The sequence below is a fragment of the Cnephaeus nilssonii genome (genome assembly GCF_951640355.1).
Source record: "Cnephaeus nilssonii genome assembly, chromosome: 4".
Taxonomy (NCBI): domain Eukaryota; kingdom Metazoa; phylum Chordata; class Mammalia; order Chiroptera; family Vespertilionidae; genus Cnephaeus; species Cnephaeus nilssonii.
Window position 1 is genome coordinate 51508965 of NC_137075.1, and position 22005 is coordinate 51530969.

Below are 22005 nucleotides of genomic sequence, written 5' to 3' on the forward strand. Positions count from 1 at the left end.
CTGTTTCTCAGGTGTGGCTGCTTGGGAGTGGCTTCACTCAGTCCAGGTTTCTAGGACGTAAAAACCACACAGACACTCCCAGTCCAAAAGGGGGCGAGGGAAACAGGAGACACAGAACTAAAGTTGTTGTCAGGGCTCCTGCACTAAAGGCTGGGGTAGTCCCTCTGGTGGTGACTTCCTAATCCATCACTCACCTTGCTTCTTGGCTCCTCCCTCTGGGATTTTGGCCCCACCCTCTAGTCATTCTTTTTCTACAAGAAATGACAAGTGCCAAGTGCCTGAGTGGAAATATTTCCTCAAAATTCTTCATTTTAAAATCAAACAGTTCTTTCTCCAGTTTATTTCTCTCTTCTTGTGCATTATCATCATCAGCTATAAAAAGCTAATTGGTACTTTCACCACTCTGCCTGGAAATATAAGAGATCTATAAACTCATAAGGTTTTATTTTCCATCTTCTATATCAGAGCAGGCAAAAGTATTGACACACATTTTGTTACCACATAACTCCGGCCCTACATTCTCTTGCATTTAATAATTTCCTTACTGCCTTTCCACCCTCTTCTTAGAGTTTGTTCACCATATTTCTCGCCTTGGCTAATAGCCTCCTAACTATGGGTAGTATTTTTCTCTATCTGTAACAAAGCACCACAAATTTAGCAGGTGTAAGCAGTAAACATTTATTACTATACTAGAGGCCCCATGCACGAAATTCATGCAAGAGTAGGCCTTCCTTCCCCCAGCGGCCGGCACCAGCTTCCCTCTGGCACCCGGGACCCGGGATTCCCTCCGGCCCTGGCTTTGTCTGGAAGGATGTCCGGAATGACATCTGGAATGAAGTCGATCTAATTAGCATATTACCCTTTTATTATTATAGGTAGTTCTTGAGGTTATAAGTCCAACACCAATCTCAATAAAGTAAAATCAAGATGTTGGCTGAAACTGTGTTTCTTTCTGGAGGCTCTAAAGGCGGGGCAGGTGGGGGGGTGATGGAGGGGTTTTGTTTCCTTTCTGAGATAGTTCCTCAAGTGGAAAAATACTTTTCATTATGAGTTTAGAATGACCTTTACAAAGAAAACCAAAACAAAGCCTTGTTTTTGACTAGCTAGTTATTCACTCCAGTTACAGCGGCAGAATGACTGAATAAAGATTCTGAGGTCATCAACAGTAAATTAACCAGCCAAGTGTTGGTGTGAATATTACAGCGGAGGTGATTGGATTTTCTCCATCAAACACAATGTTCTGTAATAAATATGTAATGAATAAATATTACAACAATAACTAACATATAAAATAAGATTGCCGTTTGGCAGAGTCTCAAGGGGATAATATGGAAACATTGTTAAAAGTAATTTGGAGAGTGGTGTTTCGGTCCTTCTCAGCAGTCCAGCTAGAAACTCAGTTTCATAATGGCAACATGCAATAAATGCACAGCTTAATATACAGTGCGTGAATGGACTTTCATTCCATCCAGCCAAAGCTCTTTTATTATTATTTTTTGTGAATTTATGGTAACTGGAATACAAATAATCTCCAACATTCTCCTTAATAAAAAAGGGTAATGGTGAGTACAAACACTATTGTCAGTAAATGTCTTTCTCCTCTAGGATGTTTATTACCTACAATGTAACACACAGCCTATGGTTTCAATTGCAACTCTGAACTAAGGTTGAACTTTATTTGGAATTTAAAATGATCTATTCTTATGTTACATTTTGTCTTCCACCTAACCATTGAATTTTTATTTCAGCAATCACATTTTTAATTCCCAAATCTCTTTTTTATGGCATGTTCTTTTTCATATCCCATTCTTTTTTTTGTAGCTACAATATACTACTTTTAGTGTTTTTTTTTCTTCTTTGTTCTCTGCTTGTGTGTTTCCTTGGATTTTTCCTCCCCCTTGTTAATGGGCCCCTCTTTATTATTTGGAGGCTTTCACCACGTAGTGATACTTGGCTCTTTTTCATGAATAATGAGTTTTGGCTGGTGGTCTTCAATGTAGGTTCATTAAATGGTTAGCCTAACTCTTCATTAGGATCTTTTAATTGTATTTGGAGGCAAAAATTTAGTAAAACTATCGCCTGCAGTAACACAAAGACAGAAAATGCAGCTAATGCATTCATGGCATTCAGTGAGATTTTGAGACAGAATTTTGAAAGAATAAGCCAGCTGCTATTAGCTGTCATTGATGAGGTACTAAAAGAAAGAGACAAGCTCAAAAATAAGGTGGTTGGTGAGCAAGTGGAATTGAAAGGGAATATAGACCCTAGGATGTACAAGGCTAGAGAATGAAATCATTTGTCACCAAGTCAAATGTGTTATCATTAAATACAACCTTAAAACAAAGACCAAGGCCAGGGTACTGCTACTACCATGGCCTCAAGGAAAAGACCAATAAAGGAGTATAGATATACATTCATTTTTGAAAAATATGTTTTTATTGAATTTTTTATAGAGAGTGGAAGGGAGAGAGAGACAGATAGAAACATCAATGAGAGAAAAATCATCCATTGGCTGCCTCCTGCACAGCCCCTACCAGGGGTCGAACCTGTGACCTGGGCATGTTTGATTACTTCTACCGGGAATCGAACTGGTAACATGGCAGGATGCTCAACCAATTGATCCACACCAGCTGGGGTATATACAGTCATTTTTTTAGACCACAGAAAGGATTAAGGCAGTGATGGGCAACCTTTTGAGCTTGGTGTGTCAAACTTCGCCAAAAAACTGAGCATAACTCGGGTAGTGTGTCACTTTGAGGAAAAAAAACATTATTTCGCGATACTTATAGTTTAAATAACATAAATGTATAATTGTTATATATAATTGTATTTAATAAACCAAAAACTAAATATTTAACTTACCTGCTTAGTGACTTCTTTGTTCATCCGTCAGTCGGTTTCTTTTGTTGGTCTTGATATTATTTAGCTTGTGTGGGGTGCCGTGAACTAAGATAAGAGAGGGGGAGGGGGAATTCTTTAACTAACCTGCCTATTAGTGACTTTTTTTTTTGCTGAATTTCATTGGCTAAATCTTCAATTGAAGGTTGGTATTTTGTACACTTCAGGCCCAAGCAAGTGCTACTAACTTCATCTGTCAATCTGTTTCTTTTGTTGGTTTTGATATTATTTAATGCTGAGAATAAGGCCTCACAAAAGTATGTAGAGGGAAAAATTGTGAGTAAAGCCATTGCTATATTTTTCAGGGTGCTAAAAGTGTCTGGTAGTCAGTTCCAGGCACTCCAAATTTCCTGTTTGTAGTGGCACTCCTCTTGATTCTCCAAGCGGCACCTTTCCAGATTCTCAAGCTTTGACCTCAAGTCGACAAACACCTGAGCCCAGATACTGTCTTGAAATTCTGCAAGTTGCATCTCCAAATCATCAATTTGCATCCATTGGAAACCATTTAATTCCAAACTACTGTAGACTACTACATCAGGATACTTAATTATTTTCATGGTCTGTTCTAGACTTCTAAATTGACTAAATCTATCACTAAACTGGTCAAGTAACGCATCTAAAACATGCTGGTACTTCATATGCAAGAATTCCATTCCATTTTGTACAGCTGCACTGGCCTTCTCAAAATACTTTGTTTCTCGAGGAAAATACTTATAAGTTTTAGTTTCTACATCTCGCTTGAAAATTTTAACTTTACTTTCAAAAGCTTTTATGTATCCAAACATAACGTCAATACTTTTGCCAAAACCTTGTAACTTTAAGTTCAGTTCATTAATATGAACAGAGAGATCTGTAAAAAACATCAGGGTGTTGACCCACTTATCATCATTAAGCTGAGGAAAGTTTCCCAGATCCTTATCGTCAAGAAATACCTTAATGCCCTAACCGGTTTGGCTCAGTGGATAGAGCATCGGCCTGCGGATTAAGGGGTCCCAGGTTCGATTCCAGTTGGGGGCATGTACCTTGGTTGTGGGCACATTCCCCGGTTGGGGGTGTGTAGGGGGCAGCTGATCGATGTTTCTAATTCTCTTTCCCTCTCCCTTCCTCTCTGTAAAAAAAAAACAAACAAAAAACCTTAATTTCTTCAAAGCACTCCACAAAATGCTCAAGAACTTTGACTCGGCTCAGCCATCTTACATTATTGTACATCTTACATTATTGTACATCATTATTGTACATCACTGTAGGTGGAATCAACCTCCAGTAAAAGTGCCGAAAATTCTCGCTTGTGAAGGGGCGAGCAGCTATTAAATTAACTATTTTTGTAACAACTGACATTAAGTCGTTCAAGTCGGTGAATCCTGCCTTGGCACATAAAGCCTCCTGATAGATAATACAATGAAAAGGCATAATCGGATGTCCAATAGCTTCTGTAAACAATTTGACAAATCCGACTTTTTCCCCCACCATATGTGGTGCCCCATCTGTCATCACTGACACAACTTTAGAGATATCAATGCTTAGGTCACGAAATGTTTGTATAACAACCTTACATATTTCACTTCCTGATTTACTTGTTGACACTGATACTAACTTTATCAACTCTTCTCTCATTCTGAGACCATCAGAATATCGACCAATAATGGCCAACTGAGCATGTGATGTGACATCAGTAGTTTCATCAAGAGAGATCGAAAAGTATTTACACTTCCTTATGTCTCTCTTTAATTGATGGTGTACGTTTGTGTTCAGTCTCATTATTCGGTCTTTTATGATATTTCTACTGAGTGGTAACTCAGATATTCTCTTAATAATTGCATCTTTATTCTGCATATCGTGAAATAGAACTGGTGCACATCTTAGGAGAGTTTCTTTAATAAATTCTCCCTCACTGAGCGCTTTTCCATGCTGAGCTATAGAGTGAGCAATGCTCAAACTTGCAGATGTTAAATTTGTAGAGCCTTTCATAAATTTAAGGATGGAATTAGATTGGCTCTTATAAAGGTATAGCTGCCTGGAAATGTATTCCTTCCTTTCATCTTCACTTTTTTCCAAGAGCTGGGAATGATTAGTTTCAAAATGTCTATTTATATTCCATGTTCTGCTTACTACTGTTTCAGTACATAGAATGCAAAATGATCTGCCATTTTTTTCTATAAAGCCATACATCTCGGTCCATGTCTCTTGAAAGGGTCGGCCACTTCTACTACCACTTCCTTTACTTAACCTTAGTTTTTTATTTTTTGGGTTCTCCATCAGGGGGCAGTGACAGAAGATAGAATTATAGATAGCTTGTTAGGCCTGCAGGCAATTAGGGGTTAACTAGCCTAACTAACCACAAAATGGTGCATATAACTGTCTTTTAGGAAAGGGCAGGGTTAATAAGCAGAAATAGGGGTTAATAAGGATGCACAACAATAATAGTGGTGAAATGGAGTCTGCACTATGGAGCAAGATGGTGTTCCTTATGTGAATTAAAATGGCTGCCGCTATTTCTAATGGCGGGAAACAGCACCCATAGCACCCCACAAACCCTCGCCTCTCCCAGCCTCCCCCTCACTTATCTCAGTAATGATGGATTAGAAATCCATGACACCCCAGAACAGTAGATAATGGTTGCTGTGGTTAACTGTTATTTGGTTACTGGTAATGGCAGGGCCCCCAGAGATGCATCCCCCGCTGCGTTCCGCTGCTCCCTGCTCTGCCCACGGAAGTGAGGGCAAGGATCCTGGCTTAAAAGGAAGTCCCAGAACTAGATGCTCTGTGCCGGACTTCTGTTGTTTTGGCCTACAGACCTCTGGCACAGAGTGTCTAATAAGGGAGGATAAAACATTTGCGACTAGAGTCTTGGAGTTAGACTCCAAGACTCTAGTCGCAAATGTTTCATCCTCAGGAGCAGCAAATGTTTCATCCTCGGCATGCGGCCGCCTCAGCGGCCGCGTGTCATCAGAAATGGCTACGCGTGTCAGTGCTGACACGCGTGTCATAGGTTCGCCATCACTGGTGTAGAATGTATTGATATTTCAAAAGTCACTTTTTTTGCCCACCACCCACAAGTTTATTTATTTGGATGAAGGCTAAAATGTGAATTCCCACCAGTAGTATGAACTGTAGCAAATCCTAAATCATAATTGTGTGAGAACTTTGACAAGCACACAGACATGCTTGTCTCATCTGTTCCTTTCTGTCCTGCTGAATTTATCCTGGTAAGAACAAGATTGGTCCCAGTTTTCCATGCCTCACTGTCACCATCTGGAATATATGGCTTATTCATCTTCTAAGGTACTGGGCCTGATTATATAGCATTGAAAGAGGGAGGAGGCCCAGCCATATATCTCAGTTGTTAAGTGTTGACCTATGAACCAGGAGGTCACGGTTCGATTCCCAGTCAGGGAACATGCCAGGATTGTGGGCTCGACCCCCCAGTGAAGGGCATGCAGGAGTCAGCCAATCAATGATTCTCTCTCACCATTGATATTTCTATCTCTCTCTCCCACTCCCTTCCTCTCTGAAATTAATAAAAATATTTTTTAAAAAAAGGAGGAGGAGGAAGAGGAGGGGGAGAAGAGAGAGGAGGCGGAGAGAAAAAGGAAAGAGGGAATTATTCATTTATGAACAGCTTGAGGACCTTTACCACAAACCAATCCTGCTTAACACCAGTTATTTAGCACAGTTTGGGCCATATACAAATTTAAGATTGAAGATGGTAATTTGTATCATAAATTTTTGTCCAGGTCTCCTGGTCTCATCTCTGACTGGAATAAAAATAAATTCTTAGAGAAACAGAACTAGGGTCTCAGTATCTCCTTTAAAGTACTTGAAGTGAATCCAGGTGATGACTTTCAAAAGGAAAAAAAGAATGGTTTCTGCAGCAATAAGGTAGCAGTATTTTTATATACTAGACATTAACTAATGAATGCTTGAGTCAAATCTGATAAAAAGCATCTCCATATAGATAGCCATCCTCTCTCCCAAAATTTGGAGTGGGTACAAAACTGAAAACAATAATGCCTATCTAGTTATTTCAAAATTAAATCTCATAAAGCAAAAATGAAGAGATTGTAAGGTAAGAATAAAGTATCTGATAAAGAAATAGGCAGGTAATCTGGGTGAACTCTTATTGTGACAATGAAGATAATTAGATAGTAGTCCATTAGGCTATGGATTGCATAGGTGAATTAAATGCAGTTGACTATGTTTACTTGGTTCTCTCATAGATACTGAAAAGCAAAGCAATCAGTCAATTAAAAGAAAAACTCCAAAGTAATAATTTTATTTATTTAAATAAATTGAATACATTTTTAATTTTTAAAAAATTATTTATTGTTAAAAATATTACATATGTCTTCTTGCCCTCCCCCCCATTAACCTCTTTTTGGTTGGACACAGGACCAACCAAATAAAATAAAATTATTACTTTGGAGTTTTTCTTTTAATTGACTGATTGCTTTGCTTTTCAGTATCTATGAGAGAACCAAGTAAACATAGTCAACTGCATTTAATTCACCTATGCAATCCATAGCCTAATGGACTACTATCTAATTATCTTCATTGTCACAATAAGAGTTCACCCAGATTACCTGCCTATTTCTTTATCAGATACTTTATTCTTACCTTACAATCTCTTCATTTTTGCTTTATGAGATTTAATTTTGAAATAACTAGATAGGCATTATTGTTTTCAGTTTTGTACCCACTCCAAATTTTGGGAGAGAGGATGGCTATCTATATGGAGATGCTAGGAGAAGTTTGGGGAGGAGAAAAAGAAGAATAAATGGTACAGTCTGAGTTGACACAATAAAATAACAAGAACAAAAGCATTTTCAAGGGACCCAAAGTAGGAAATTTTAATAATAATTTTAAATGTATATAAGTGATAAAATAAGTAAACAAAAATCCTATTGGATAAGATGGTTTTAATGTGTTGGCAGCCTAAGGGAGCAAACTAAAACCTAAGCCAGAATCAATTCCTATAAATGCCTTAAGGTTAAGAAATCAAAACTTAACAACATATTACAGCCAACTACACTTTCCCAAATAAGGCAGTAACTTAAACTATAGCTAATCAAGTAACTTTCTTGCTTGCTTCTGCATCTGCTCTACAAAGCTCTTCCCTTACCTTCTGCCACTACAGAGCTCACAACCATTTTTGGTTTGTCTCTGCCCAATTCAAATAAACATTTGCTCAAATAAACTCTTCAAAATTTTAATGTACTATGGTTCATCTTTTAAGACAAGGATCATTCTTTTCACTAGGGGAATCTATTTCCAGAATTAGAGTAACCTGATATACAAATGTTTGCTTTATAAACAACCTATTTAAAACATATTCATGGAGTGTGCTGGATTATAGGGGTCAGGAAAAGTTAGTATGTCTCCAAAAGGCTGGTTACATAATCTTTCATGGGTCACACCACAGGACTTACATATTTAGAGATTTTTATATCTTGCTAAGGAAGAGTCATTGCAGGGTGGCAAAGGAGGAATGAGGTTTAGCATCATCTACTAAGTGAAGATACAGAGTAGTAGTTGGGCAAGAGATCAGATAAATGTACCCAAAGACTGATGGTCAAGAAGGATCAAGAACACTAAAGGTTATGATTTGAGTCCAAAATTTATTAAGATATTTGCACTGGAAAAATCGAGTGAATACAAAAAATAATTAGGCGAGGGGTTCAGAGTCTGAATTCAAGGCAAGATAGCTGCCCAAGTTAGGCAAAAAGATAAGAACAAAAGTATATGATTCCAAATACAAGATCAAAGATCATGGTTGAAAGACCTAGAAATGCAACAGGTGGTGCCCTCCATATTTGAGCAAAAAAAAAAAAAAAAAAAAAATCTGGACCGCCAATATGAAGCAGCACAATACTGAGAACTACTTCTGTCCCATCTCACTTCCTGCTAAAGCAGTCAGTTCCAGGGCTTCATTAACCCAGAGTCTTCAGGTTGTAGCAGATAAATCAAATAAATACAATCAACAAACAAGTGCTGGTGATGATGTGGAGAAAAGGGGAACCTAGAGCACTGGTGCAGCCCCTATGGAAAGCAGTATATGGAGTTACCTCACAAATTAACTACCTTTTGGTCCAGCGATTCCACATCTGGGAATATATTCTAAGAATCCTGAGGGACCAATTTGAAAGAATATATGTAACCCTATGTTCATAGCAGTGTTATTTATAACAGTCAAGATCTGGAAACTGACAGTTTGCCGAAGTTTTTGCACCATTTTACATTCCTACCTGCAGTGTATGAGAGCTCCAATTTCTCAAAATCCTCTCTACACTTGTTTATTGTCTGTCTTATTGATTAGAGCTATCCTAGTGGATGTGAATAAGGTCTCATTGCTTCTTTTTTATTGAGGTAAAATTGACATATACCAGTTATTAGTTTGAGATGCACAGCACGATGACTCCATATTTGTATACATTGTGAAATGATCACCACAATACTTCTAGTTAACAGCCACCACCATGCATAATTACAAAATTTCTTTTTCTTATGGTGGAAACTTTTAAGACGTACTCTTTTAGCAACTTTCAAATATGAAATACAGTATTATTAACTATAGACACCATGGTGGACATTACATCCCCATGGCTTATTTATTTTATAACTAAAAGTTTGTACTTTTTGACCCCCTTTACCCATTTTGCCATACTCCCCTCACTGTGGTTTTGATTTCCTTTACCTAACAAATAATGATGTTAAGCATCTTTTCAAGTGCTTATTGGCCACTCACATATCTTCTTTGAATAAATGTATTTTCAAATCATTTATCCAATTTTAAATTTGATTGTCTTTTTATTGTTGGGAGAGTCCTTTATATACTGTGTGTGCTAAACCCTTATAAATGATTTGTAAATAGCTTGTTGTTTGTTCCAAATGCTATCTATTGCCTCAAGCAGCCATAATTATCTATGATTGTTTTTGTCAAATGCCCTCAGGAAAAGGCTGTTTTCACTGGGAAAGCTGCATCAGGTCAAATAAAGACAGTCTTGAAGTGGAGTCTTTCATAGAACCACCAAAAAGGTCAAATGGTGACACTTCTCTGGGAAGGTGACTTCCTAGGAGCTCCAGTTCCATCCTGTCCCCTCCAGGGGCTACCAGACTGATGGTTCGCACCGTAATTGAAACTGTTGGGCTTTAAGGCTACCACAGAGCTGGAGCAGTGGAGGGGTAGGAGTGAGGAGAGGGCAAATTAAATATCCACAAGGTTTGCTTTTCTTATAAGGATCAACCATTTTTCTTTAAAAAAAAATTGCTCCCCAGATTGCTGTAAACTTTTTTAGAACTCTGGGAATTAATCAAAAGCTTACAGCAATCTGGGAAGCATTTTTTTTTTCCATTTAAATTCTTTATTGTTAAAAGCATTACCTTTGTCTTCTATTTCACCCATTGACCTCTCCCCAGCTGCTCCCACATCCCGCCCCCGCCGCCCCCAGCACATGCCCTCACCCCTCTAGTGTCTGTGTCCATTGGTTATGCTTATCTGCATGCATACAAGTCCTTTGGTTGATCACTTACCTGTCCCCCACTCCCACCCTCCCCTGCCTTCCCTCTGCGGTTTGACGGACTGTTCAACGCTTCTATGTCTCTGGATCTACTTTTGTTCATCAGTTTATGTTGTTCATTATATTCCACAAATGAATGAGGTCATGCAATATTTATCTTTCTCCAACTGACTTATTTCACTTAGCATAATGCTCTCCAGGTCCTGTAAAAAAAGAAAGATCTCTTACCATTTGCAACAGCATGGATGGACCTGAAACCTTTTTGATAAGTGAAAGAATCCAGATACAACTAGCCACATATTATTGTATGATTCCATTTATTTGAAATATCCAGAATAGGCAAACCCATAAAGATAAAAAACAGATTAGTGGTTTCCAGGGACTGGAGGGAGGGTAAAATGGGAAGTGAATGCTATTGGGTATGGGGTTTCTTTTGGGGGTGATGAAAATTATATGGGATTATGGAGTGGTAATGGTTGCACAACTTTGTGAATAAACTAAAAACCACTGAATTGTACACTTTAAAAAGGAGATTTTGATGTGTGTGAATTTTATTTTTAAAAAATGTACTGAGGTTCTAATAAGTACTAGTTGCTATTTTGGACACCGAAGTTAGTAGAAGAGTAAGACACACACTGTGCCTTGTGAGAGTCTAGTGAGAAACAAAGACACAAATAATTCACAGCAATGACAAGCACTGTAATCGAGTACCAGGAAAGAAGGGAGAACCAGAAGAGGAAACATGTTATGTTGCTGGGATATTGGGGCTAACACTTTTGAGCATTGAAGCAGTTCACCAGACAAGCAAAAGGGAGAAAGCCATTCTAGGCCTAGGAAAAAATGTTGGGAGATCTAGAAACATGACAGAACAGGCCCTGACAGAAATTCAGTGCATGACACGATGACTTCCTATTTCTAAGTTTATTCCAAGAGAGACACTTTGAAAAATGAGACCAGGCAATGAACAAACTAGCTATGTCTCACCAGCTATGTCATGTTCCCAAATAGGAATTCACATGACAAGAACTGTTTATACCAGTCAAGATTAGCCAAGTGTATACAGGGAGATTTTTGTCAAAAATCACTTCTGGGTGAGCACTTACATGACAAACAAATAAATGATTCAGAGTAAAAAAAAAAAAATGAAGTTTTTGGCATACCTTTATATGGACTAAAAACTTGTGAAATTCAATCCCTGGGATCTCACTAAATATAGACCTTAGGAGAGTAACCTCAAATTATTGTGTACTTTATTTATCTTTTTTTTTTTTAATTAAAATAAGGTATGGGTTAACAATGAAAGGGGAGAATAAAAAAACGATCTCAACTATTTTTTACATAAGGAGTTAATTTCATTTATCTATTTATTTATTCATTCTTTCAACATTTATTTTTTGCCTGGTGCTGGGCTAGTGGTTTTCTAGTTGTCTAACCCTACATAAGAAGAAGTAAGGATGGAAAAAGGGTGAAGGTACTATATTTCCTTATATGTAGATGGGTGGAGCCATAAACATCTGTAAAGGAACAATAGGATTGTGGTAGAAAGAATTAAGTTCAGAAATCTCTCGTACTTTTAGTACAAGAACATTTCTCAGAGCTCCAAAGATGAAGGATAAAAGAAGGGATCTAGTGTAAGGTCTAGATAAGGAATAATCCTGGGAATTATTTATGTTGCTACCCAGGAAGAGTTGAGACCAGACATTAGGACCATGTTTTATCCTATCTAATAAAGAGGGAATATGCTAATTGACCATCACGCCCTCAAAGATGGCGGCACCCACAGCCACAAGATGGTGGCGCCCAGTCCCCTCAGCCCCCCGGCCGTCCAGGGCTGGCCTGAGGTGCAGGCAAACCTCAGATGGCTGCTGCCCAGCCACCGAGGGCTGCCCGAGGCTCAGGTAACCAGGGCCGGCTGAGGCTTGCGCTGCCGGCAGTGGCAGCAGCAGATGTGTGATGGGGCATCGCCTTCCCCCGATCACCGGGTTGCCTCCCGCCCCTGAGGGCTCCAGGACTATGAGAGGGGTCAGGCTGGGCTGAGAGACCCCCCACTCCAGTAATGCATTTTCATGCACTGGGCCTCTAGTATATAAATAATTTGACTTTTTCTCTAAACAAAATACAAAAATTCTAAATCAGTACTTTCAGAGAGAATAATGTATTTCCACTTGACAGAGTAATTAAGGATAGAGTAATTATGGATAATTATAAAAGCTGGACAAAATACCATAAGACAGTGGTTTGTCAGGATAAGAGAGCAAGTAAGGCAGCCAGAATTTGAGGGGCCAAGATCACAGACAGTAGGCGCATACATTGAAAGTCTCATATTTGCCACTGCTTTATTCCCCTAGCACATTTTCCAGTTCAAATCATGGGGCAGAAAGACTGATAAAAAGTGGTGGCCTTGTGCTATGGTCAGTCTCACTGAGCTGAAGAGATAAACTTGAGGAGGCAAGTTCCTGGAGAAAAAGGAACCAAAGAAAAGTGAGTCATACTTCCTGCATGCAATTTTTGGGGTGTATTTTGTGTCTCCTACGTTGTATGTTTGTGAGGTAAGAGACCAAGAATCAAAATAGAAGGTAATAGAGTAGATCTTAAAAGTTATTATCATAAGGAAAACAATTGTTAATTATGTGAGGTGATAGATGTAAACTAAACATATTGTAGCTATAAGTAAATAATTATTAATATAAATGATTAATATAAAAACATTGTGTTGAATACCTTAATCCTAATATATAAAAACCCTGGGTTGTAACGACCAGTAATGACCGGAGGCTGACCAACCGGAAGTCAGTGCTGGCCCTGCCCCCAAGCAAGTGGTAAGGGGCAATTAGGCAGGCAGGCAGAGGGGTTAGGGGTGATCAGATAGGTAGACTAGTGGTTAGGGATGATCAGATAGGCAGGCCAGCGGTTAGGGGTGATCAAGTAGGCAGGCAAGTGGTTAGGGGACATCAGGTAGGCAGACGGCCCCTCGCTGGGCTGGTCCCACTCCCAAGCAAGCAGTTAGAGGCAATCAGGCAGGCAGGCAGAATGATTAGGGGTGATCAGGTAGGCAGACCAGCAGTTAGGGGTGATCAGGTAGGCAGGCCAGAAGTTAGGGGTGATCAAGTAGGCAGGCAAGTAGTTAGGGGAGATCAGGTAGGCAGACAGCCCCTTGCAGGGCTAGCCCTGCCCCCAAGCAACCAGTTAGGGGCAATCAGGCAGGCAGGCAGAGGGGTTAGGGGTGATCAGGTAGGCAAACGGCCCCTCACAGGGCTGGCCCCGCCCCCCAGCAAAGAAAGAGGGAAGCCCAGGCCAGCCAAGCCATTGTACCCCAGCCTGTCACCTGCAGAGGGAGGCCACTGGTGGCAGGGAAGAGGGGGCAGTGCTGCACAGATGGCAAGCAGTGGCAGCGGTGGGGGTGGGGCCAGCAGCCTGCAGCCCAGAGAAAGAAAGCCCCGATAGGCCCTGATCTCAAGCCAGGCCTAGGGACCCTACCTGAGGGGTCCCGGATTGTGAGAGGGTACAGGCTGGGCTGAGGGACCTCCCCGCCCCCCAAGTGCATGAATTTTCGTGCACTGGGCCTCTAGTCTAATATAATGATATGTGTGAACTATATCTCAATAAAACTAGAAAAAAAACATTTTTAAAAGTGTTATAAGGTAATATTAATTTAAAGTAAATTTTAATAAATCAAAGACGCATGTTGTACTAATTGGAATACAAAATAAGAGTAAAAGTATTTCAAACAAACAAATAGAATAGTTAAAATACTTTATTATGTAGTATTAATAGAGATAAAGTAAAGCCTTTGTGTGCACTAATTCTAGAGATAAAGAAAAAAATTTCATTTTGACAATTAAAAGGAAAATTTAATACTTCTGAATATTTCAGTATTTAATATTATTAGAGATAAAATTTTATTATTTTGTATTAATAGTAATAAACAGCAACATTTCATGATGATAAAATGATCAATTAAAATGGAATATTTAATAATCTAAATGTATATATACCTAATAAAATAACTTACCAATTTTAAGACATAAGCTAATAGAATTAAGTGGAAAAATGAATAAATCCACAATTATGCATTCAATAATTACAAAATGCAGAATATTTTCAAATGCATCTCGATTTACCAAAATTGACCATATGCTAGACAATAAATCAATTTTCAATAAATGATAAAGAATTAAAATCATAAAGAATTAAAATCATAAAATCCTGACCACAGTGGAAACAACTAGTAATATATAAATAGACTAGAGGCCCGGTGCACAAATTTGTGCACCGGTGAGGTCCCTCAGTCTGACCCTCTCACAATCCAGGACCCCTCAGGGGATGTAGCAGTGCAGGAAGCGGCAGGTGGCTGGGGAGGAACCTGAGCTGGGGCCGGGAGCCACTTCTGCTCAACCTGGCCCCACTGCACCTGCTGCTGCCACGCTCGTTAGCGCTGCTGCCAGCCCTGAGCCCGGCTTCTGGTTGAGCTGCACTCGCACTGTGGGAGCACAATGACCACCAGGGGGCAGCTCCTACGTTGAGCGTCTGCCCCCTAGTGGTCAGTGCATGTCATAGCGATGGGTCGACTGGTCATTTGGTCACTTAGGCTTTTATCCTATCTAATAAAAGGGTAATATGCAAATTAACAGTCATTCTGTGACAAAATGGCGGCACCCATAGCCACAAATATGGTGGCGCCCATAGCCACAAAGATGGCAGCATCCACTGGAGCCAGGGAGCCGGCAGAGCAGGCGGGAGGCTTGGCTTCCTTTGTCTCTGGGCGACGAAGGAAGCCAAGCCTCCTGCACGCCCAGGTCGGCTGCTGAGGGAGACATGCAGGGAGTGCAGTGGGGAGACATGCAGGGAGTGAGCGAGGTTCCCTGTCTGGGAGTTCCAAATCCGCCATTGGTTCCTTTCACTGCTGATTCCCCTCCTCGCAGGTATCCTCCACGCAAAAGCTGTTCCGTGAAAATATGTCATGTCCTAATGGGTGAATCCTAAACCAAATGAGTGTCACATCTGGGCAACCTAACTCCCGTTAGAAAAAGGACCTGGGAGGAGGGATTTAGGAATCACGAAGCCATCGTGACCTGCTCGGTCTCCGGAACTGCTGTCAAACACAGGCAGTCTGAGACCCTCCCAACACCACCTGAGCTAAACCTGAGAACCAATATATTTTCAAGGCCCAACGTTGACGAGGGGAAGGGGGCAGGGGAGCAAAGCAAGCAGAACAGCCAACTCAACCAAAGACTCAGGAGCCTAAGCTAACACAGAGAAATGTCCTGGCCTCCGATGCTCTCCCACAGACGTGGTGCCCACACCCAGCTGTGGGGAGGAGGTGTGTACGTGCAGAATTTAAGGCCACCAGCAGGAGGGAAAGCCAAAGCATGCCTAAGGATTTTTTGTACATGTCCTACAGTCTAGAAGCAGAGTCAGAATCAAGCAGGGAAGTCTTACCTCAGCGCTGGGGTGTTTAAAGTATCTAAAAATAGCAGTTCCATCACCGAGTCCACTGCCATGTTTGCCACGGACGGGAGGTGCACAGAGAACTTTCAGGGCAGCCCTATAACCTCCGGGCGACAGCGACTGGGGAGAGGGAGAGACTGCAGCACTTCCGGTGTCCAAAGAGCTAGCGCTGCAAACCTTGGCCTATTCCGAATTGCAGTGCTGCCGGAAGCCTCCGGCCCCACCTTCTCCAGCGTGGTGGAGAAAGGCAGAGAGAGGACAGGCGGAAACAGTGGCTCCAGTGGTCCCAATCCTGTCGTTGTCTCTGTTACCTAGCCTCTGCGCCCTCCAGGACAGCCTCAGTGCCAGTGCAGAGGAGGCTTTGGAGAGGGTAGTGGTGAGGAGAATGCTCTGTCTCTGGATACACAGTGAAAACAATGTCAAGAGCCTTTCTAGGGCTGGTAGGAAAAGGCAGCAATGAGGGAAGAATAATGTCTCAAAATGAAGAGGTTGGTTGTTGCTGTTTTTTCTCATCAGCAAAATGTGAATAATACCTAAACCACAGACTTTGCGAGAATTAATTGAAATAAAATTCCAGAAATAGTATGACAGCCAGGCTGAAGTGGATAGGTTGGTTGAGCGTGAGCGTGGTCCTGTGCACGGAGAGGTTGCAGGTTCGATTCCAGGTCAGGGAACATACCTGGCACATACCTGGGTTTCAAGTTAGGGCTCCTAAGGAAGGCAATTGAAGGAATGTTTCTTACATTGATGTTTCTCTCTCTCTATCCCTCTCCCACTCTCTCTCAAAATCAATGGAGCCTTTCCGTCAGGCCGCAGCCATCAGGTAAACCAAGATGGGCACTTACAAGTACATCCAGGAGCTATGGAGGAAGAAGCAGCCTGGTGTAATGTGCTTCCTTCTCAGGGTGCGCTGCTGGCATTACCGCCAGCTCTCTGCGCTCCACAGCCCCCCAGTCCCCCGCCCCACCCGGCCCGACAAAGCGCGCAGGCTGGGCTACAAGGCCAAGCAAGGTTATGTCATATATCAGATTCGTGTGCGCCGTGGTGGCCAAAAGCACCCTGTTCCTAAGGGTGTGACCTTTGGCAAGCCTGTCCGTCACGGTGTTAACCAGCTAAAGTTTGCTCAGTCTTCAGTCTGCTGCCGAAGAGCGAGCTGGATGCCACTGTGGGGCTCTGAGAGTCCTGAATTCTTACTGGGTTGGTGAAGATTCCACGTACAAATTCTCTGAGGTTATCCTCATTGATCCATTCCATAAAGCTATCAGAAGAAATCCTGACACCCAGTGGATCACCAAACCAGTCCACAAGCACAGGGAGATGCGAGGGCTGACATCTGCGGGCCGCAAGAGCGTGGCCTTGGGAAGGGGCCACAAGTTCCACCATACTATTGGTGGTTCTTGCCGTGCAGCTTGGAGAAGGCGCAATACTCTTCAGCTCCACTGTTACCACTAATATAAGTAATGTTTGTAAAATTCTTACCTAACAAACAATTTAGGACAGTCATGTTTGCTTAAAAAAAAAAATCAATGGAAAAATGAATTAGTGCCATATCTATAAATGTGGATAATCTAAAAAGTAAAAAAGAAGAAGTGGTGGTGGGGGTTTCTAATCAGTTTGGCTCAGTGGATAGATCATCGGCCTGCAGACTGAAGGGTCCCAGGTTCGATAATCGTCAAGGGCATGTACCTTGGTTGCGGGCACATCCCCAGTTGGGGGTGTGCAGGAGGCAGCTGATCGATGTTTCTTTCTCATCGCTGTTTCTAACTCTCTATTCCTCTCCCTTCCTCTCCGTGAAAAAAATCAATAAGATATAGTTAGAAAAAAAAAAGGGTAAAAAAGGTTGAATATGTACTGTATAATTTAAAGTGTGTAAAATAATATAACTTTTTAGGGGCATATATGTTATCTATACTAATAAAAGGGTAATATGCTAATTAGACCAGACATCTTTTGGACATCCATCCAGATGTTCTTCTGCACAAAGCCACGGTGGTGGGGGCCAAGGCAGAGGCCGTTAGGGGCAATCAGGCCAGCAGGGGAGGGCACTTAGGGGCGACAAGGTCGGCAGGGGAGCAGTTAGACATTGATCAGGCTGGCAGGGGAGTAGTTAGGGGGTGATCAGGCTGGCAGGCAGGCAAGCAGTTGGGAGCCAGCAATCCTGGATTGTGAGAGGGATGTCCAACTGCCTGGGATCGGGCCTAAACCGGCAGTCAGACATCCCCCGAGGAGTCCCAGATTGGAGAGGGTTCAGGTTGGGCTGAGGGACAACCCCCCCCCCCCCCCCCCCCCCCCGTGCATGAATTTCGTACACTGGGCCTCTAGTATATATAGATTATTCCTAAAATAACTAAAAAATAATTTTTAAGAAGGACATTTAATAATAAGTAGACTAAGACATGTTTCTTCAATAGAATTGAGAGAATGTGTAAAGCTTTGGCTCAGTCATCATCTTTTCATTTGAAACTTTTCTTGATTTGTCTGTATGCTTCAACTATGCATTGGTCAAGCTTTATTCTCCCTTCCCCTTAAAGGCTGAGACCTCCTGCACTCAGAGAGAAAGAAAACTCTTCTGACTTTTGTTTCAAATCTCCCCATTTTTATAAATTTCTACATAAAGGAAGTTTTGTATTTGTAAGTTTTTTGTGTACATTTTCACATAAGGGCAAAGAAAAAAAATATTATCCAGGCATTAAATCTGAAATTAAACCAAGCTGTGTTCAATAATTATGATGAACAAGTCATCCCTTGACCTTCTGGAGAATCAGGCTGACCCAACAAATTGAGAGGGCTGGTGTGACACATAAAATGTTCTGTAAACAAATGAACTAGTAAATAAACAATTTCAAGGTAAATATGACCAGGAAGCCTCCTTTTATTTTTATTTTTTTTCCTCTCTACCTTGTCTGACTTAGTGAGTGACAATGTACACAATTAGGATGTGGTGCTCTTGAATGAGAAGTCAATGAGTCAAAAACCAAGTTTGATTGGATTGTGACTGACTCAACCAATGTGACAAGCAGATAGGTTGGGTGAGTGCCCATTGCCTCAGTTCTTCCATAGCGCGTTCCACACTTACCTTCCTGGCCAGCTCATCTTATGCAAAAGATGGGTCATCAGGCTAAAGAAAAATGTCCGTCCTGACTCTAACTAGATTATTCAACAGGCCTCTCAGAAATAAACAGAAGTTAATCCTTCCCAAAGTTCAGAAAGCCAGCATCCCTTCGTGTGGGCTGGGTTCTTAAATTCCTGACTACATCCTCTCCTGCTTCATGGCTCTCTGCCTCTTCTCTTGCTGTTTCCTCTGCCTAGAACCTTCTCCCTTCACTTCTCAGCCAAGTGAGATCAAACAATACTTCCTCGCTGAGCCTCATGATCCTTACTGAAAAAATAAATGGCTACCTCATCTATGCTTTATTAGACCTTTTTTCATGGCTATTATAGCACTTTTGTCTTGATATCATTATTTATCTTTAAATGATTGATTTCCCTATATACTATGAATTCCACAAGATTATGGTCCATGCTTTATTTTTTAGTAATAATACTGGGCTCTTATTTTGTGCCAAATGTGTAATGGAAGCCTCACAACAGGCCTTACTATAGATATTGTTATAGTGTCATGCTCATTTTATAGATGAGGAGAAAGTCTTAGAGAGGTGAGGTCACTTGCCCCAAATCCACAACTATTTAAGTGACAGAGCAAAGAGTGAACCCCACTGTCCTACTCCAGAGCCTGATTCTTACCCACATTCTTCATCTTACCAATTTCCCCTCTAAGAAAGTCCTTTGGTACTTAATAAAGGTTTGACATTAAAGGAAAAATTTTTCCTTAATTATACAAGTAACCAGTAGGACATATTTATAATAGTATGCAGGTAGAACTGATGAACATAGGAGCCATGTGTCTAATAAATAATATCTATCTATCTATATCTATATCTATATCTATATCTATCTATCTATCTATCTATCTATCTATCTATATATATATATATATATATATTTTTTAAACAAATAAGTAAATAAACAAATCAACTGAGTTCCAAGGATAGATTACTAATGAAGACAAAGGGACAAGGTTTCTGAAACCTTGAAGGAGGTGTTCAGAAGGAGTGGCAATGCCAACACACAGATAGAAGGGCCACAAAACTGCAGTGCTGACCAGCAGACCATTTTTTAGTAATAATACTGGGCTTTTATTTATATGTACTGTATAATTTAAAGCGTTTAAAATAATATAACTTTTATTGGGAAGTCCAGTTGATTGAAAAGTGCAGACTGTTCTCCACAAGAAAACGTGATGGGTAGGACTCAGCCTTATCCTGCTACAGAAGTCACTCCCTCTCTCATCCCATTTCTTCTGGTATCTAAAGTGGTCAATGACTTTTTAGAAATGGAGAGCCAGAGGGGCCTCAGCAGCCCAGAAACATCCATCCCCCTTTAGTCTAATCGCTGACTAATTGCTGGGAATTTAATGTTGTCACTGATGGGAGCTGCTGAGTCAATTCTGGATTCGACTGATAATCCCATTTCATGAGGTTTTATATGTCAGTAGTTGCTTTGTATTCTAGTCTTAAAGGACTTGCCAGGGACAGCATTGCAGCTGAGACACAGGTACAGTGCCGCTCTTCTGTCTGTGAAAAAAGAACCCCAGCAAGTCCCAAAAGCTCCTGACCAGAGAGATCTGCCTGATTGCCAGGGCTGCCTCTGATAGACGTACTGTTTAGTCCCACTCCTATAGGCCCATCGGGAAGGGTGAGAATGGTGAGAACAGCTTTTAATGATGTTGGGATGACTATGGAGACTCATTTTAAGCCTGCACATGGAGTACAAAGACAGGGCTGCCTTCCGCCAGATAAATGTTGCTCTTAGAGCTTGGGAAAATGTATGCAAAACAATTTCAAAGACACAACTGTCCAATTTCCCCCCTTGCCTTGTCATTTTCAGTCAAATATTGGTGCATTGATTTCATTTCCCAGGAAATACACAATTCTTCTTCCTGCAATGTGCACCCCTTGGCAGAAGAGACAATCAATGTAAACAGATGAGGTTGTATGAAAAAAATTTTGATCACACTTAATTCCCATTCCTTTATCTAGGCCAGTGATGGTGAACCTATGACACGCGTGTCAGCACTGACACGCGTAGCCATTTCTGACACGCGGCCGCTGAGGCGGCCGCATGCCGAGGATGAAACATTTGCTGCTCCTGAGGATGAAACATTTTTGACTAGAGTCTTGGAGTTAGTTTTTTTCCTCAAAGTGACACACTACCCAAGTTATGTTCAGTTTTTTGGCGAAGTTTGACACACCAAGCTCAAAAGGTTGCCCATCACTAATCTAGGCTAAAGGACTGAAGAGTAAGGATATGAGGAGCTTGTTCCCTTCCCTTTTTATTTTACTCCCTTTTTTCTGTGTACATTTTATCTCTGCATTAATAATTCAGGTCTCAGATACAAGCTTGGATGTCCCTCTACCCCACTAATTCACTACATCTTATGTATGCATGCTCTTTTGCTAATATACTCATCATGTGTATGCATTATCATGAAGATCCAAGCCTTTAGAAGGACCTGGGACAGTGATGAAATTCAAAGATTCGTTGGGGCCCATACCAATAATACAGTGGGCAGGTACTGTGATGGAGTGCTGCTTTAAGACCAAGGGAGTGACTGAGTTCCAGCAACTGGTGCATTAGCATGTAATCTCAGCTGTCAAGGTCCCCAGTGATGACTGCTCCTCAGCCTCCAAGAGACAGGAATTTTTTAAAATGACTTGAAAATAGCTTCCTTTTCATTAGTTATGGAGTTACTAGTTTGTTAAGTGCCCAGCATCTGTTTATTGGTCAGTTCTTTGGCTAATGCTGCCTTCGCACTCTGATTCATCCTTCTCCCAACCCATCCCCTGCACCACCCCCATCTCACATCACATTTCAAAAGGTTAATTCCTGGCTCCGATCACTGGCAGGCCTCATTCCTATTAAGCATGGTTCTAATTTCTCTTATTTTTATAAGCTGGTAATTGTCCAAGTTTCCTCCTAGGACTACAACATGCAATGCAAAAACAAGCCATTTAAAGTCTGCTTTTTGGGGTTATGGACCATTCCTGAACACTAACTAGGTGGAACCAGGAGTTGGCAGCAGGCA

The 22005-nt window shown here is 41.1% G+C and overlaps 1 pseudogene across 1 annotated transcript; it reads left to right on the plus strand.

Moving 5' to 3' along the window:
* The first annotated feature begins 16693 nt into the window (after positions 1-16693).
* LOC307098270 (large ribosomal subunit protein eL15-like) lies at positions 16694-17312 on the plus strand (annotated as a pseudogene). The gene has a single exon. The product of its transcript is annotated as a large ribosomal subunit protein eL15-like (transcript).
* Positions 17313-22005: the final 4693 nt, after the last annotated feature.